We start from the raw sequence: 2500 nt of genomic DNA, 5'->3' as shown, positions 1-2500 counted from the left end.
CTCAACCCCGTCGAAGAGAAGAGGTCTGTGCAAACCTACGCCAGAAATACGCCTAAGCTTCACACAACTGCAGCGCTCATGCTAGTAGTTTATACGGCTAATGAGTGGCAGTTTTTGCAGCGCGGCAAAGGAAAATAAACCTGAGTTCGTTTGAGGGGCGGCGTGTTAGTGCTGGCAGAAAGCCCATCGTCTCGCTCTAAACACTCAGTGTGTCCCGAGATTACGCGTCCGGCACCGCGCGGCGCTGCCAATGTGAAGTTGCCATCTGGGAAGTGTTAATGGACAGCTAATCCCGCTAATACCATAAACTGAGACTCGGCAAAATAGTCATATTCAACATCCACACCATCAAACAATAAGGCAACGGCCGCTTATTCGGACGGTGTCTTGAAATCTAAAACTGACTAAATATTTAGTGCTCAAAATCCCCATCCTGAGCTCAAGAAACACGTCGAGCGGATGTTAGCTTTGAAAACAGCAAAACTGGCCAAACACAGCGTTCCTCAGAGCGGATAGTGTGTGTGTGTGTGTGTGTGTGTGTGTGTGTGTGTGTGTGTGTGTGTGTGTGTGTGTGTGTGTGTGTGTGTGTGTGTGTGTGTGTGTGTGTGTGTGTGTGTGTGTGTGTGTGTGTGTGTGTGTGTGTGTGTGTGTGTGTGTGTGTGTGTGTGTACAGTATCATACACTTCTGAGGGGAATGTGTAAGATGTATGCATGTATTCTTGCAAGGTCCAGTTTTGAGCCAATGCTCAGATTAATCTGGTCTTTTTTATCAAATTATGATCAAATTTCCCCCCAAAATATCACCATTCAAAAGATTTTGGGGTGTTTATGTTTTGAAAGGCGTCTCTTCTGCTCACCAAGGCTGTGTTTATTGGATCAAAAATACAGTAAAAACAGTGAAATATTATTATAATGTAAATCATCAGTTTTCTATGTGAATATACAGTAAAGTGTAATTTATTCCTGTGATCAAAGCTGAGTTTATCATCATTACTCCAGTCTTCAGTGTCACATGATCCTCCAGAAATCAGTGTAATATGATGATCAAGAAACATTTCTCATTATTATCAATGTTGAAAACAGTTCATATTTTTGTGGATTATTTTCGATGAATAGAAAGAATAGAAAAGAACAGCATTTATTTGAAATATAATATTTTGTAACATTATAAATGTATTTACTGTCTCTTTTGATCAATGTAATGGATCTTTGCTGAATATAAGTATTATTTCTTTTAAAAAAAACTTAATTATTATTGGAAATAATTTCACAATGCATAAAATCTATTATCCTAAAACAGGGTTTTCCTCGATTTGAGAGTGAAATGTGACTTATTCATATTTTGTGAGCTTCATCAAGTCATTTCGAGTTGTTAAAAATGATCATAAACGTAAAATATTCTTATCATAGAATCATCTTTCGCTCTGAAAAGCCGTGTTGAATCGCTCTGGTTTGTCTTGCGGTCAGGTTTAGTCCAGAGAGGACCGAGAAGAGGTCGCCCTTCACAGTTAAAACATCTTTCATTCCCAGATTCGGGAAAGCCAGGATGTGGCTTCAAATGAGACAAACCGAAGCAAATCGTCCTTCCCTGCAGCTCGCTTGGCTTTAGCATCGCACAGTCCGGCTGGAGAAGCACACGTCCTCAAACACACCGAATGCATGTGCCGTTAAAGCTCCTCCGAGGAGCGAGAAGCTCATGTCGCTGACACTGATGAAGAGAGACGTCTCTTTTAATTAAGACTAATTCAGTTCTCCTCCACCAGGGCAGATCCTCACGGGTAATAAAGCAGGCGTCTCCCAGCTCTCCTTAAAGGATTAGTTCACTTTTAAAAAAACTTTTGCTGATAATTTACTCTCCCCGATGTCATCAAGATGTCCATGTCTTTCTTTCTTCAGTGGAAAAGAAATGAAGGTTTTTGATGAACACATTTCTCCATATAATGGACGTCAATGGGCCCCAAACGGGTCAAGGTCCAGATGACGGTGTCAGCGCCGCTTCAACGGGCTTTAAACGACACCAGACGATGAATACGGGTCTTATCTAGCGAAACCATCGGCATTTCACAAATAAATAAAAAAGTTTAAGTTTTATAAGCACAAGCGCTCGCCTTGCTCTGTTCTGTGACACGCGTTCGTGACGTTACGTAATACACAATTACGTTGTAAAGGTCACGCTTCTGTGAAAAGTAAAAAAAAAAATTTCCTGACTAAAATTTTCTTTTAGGCTTTTTAATATTCCAACCCCCAGGATACACACACGAGATGGGCATCATGTTAATCTTCTCCTTTAGTCATTACCTGAAGGTTTGGCACGAGATGTCGGTCAACATTGCCTGTAGGAACCTCGTCGTGACACGCTTTCTTTCTGTGTGTAAATATTATAAATTGCCATAAGAGATTTAATAGGTATATCGTTTAGAAAAGTGGTTGGGTATGTTGATATAAATTTTGGGGGGATAGTTATACCACACAAAAATGAACGAATTTGCATTAGATATCA

The 2500-nt window shown here is 40.4% G+C and overlaps 1 protein-coding gene across 1 annotated transcript in view; it reads left to right on the top strand.

The window, feature by feature from the left end:
- Positions 1 to 2500, top strand: part of piezo2a (piezo-type mechanosensitive ion channel component 2a) — a gene marked incomplete at its 3' end in the record, with an annotated part of 196524 nt that overhangs the window by 25095 nt on the left and 168929 nt on the right. The window lies entirely within an intron of this gene.

The sequence above is a fragment of the Phoxinus phoxinus genome (genome assembly GCF_949152265.1).
Source record: "Phoxinus phoxinus genome assembly, chromosome: 24".
Lineage (NCBI taxonomy): Eukaryota > Metazoa > Chordata > Actinopteri > Cypriniformes > Leuciscidae > Phoxinus > Phoxinus phoxinus.
Note: the sequence above shows the minus strand (reverse complement) of the source record. Positions and strands in the feature narration are given on the sequence as shown.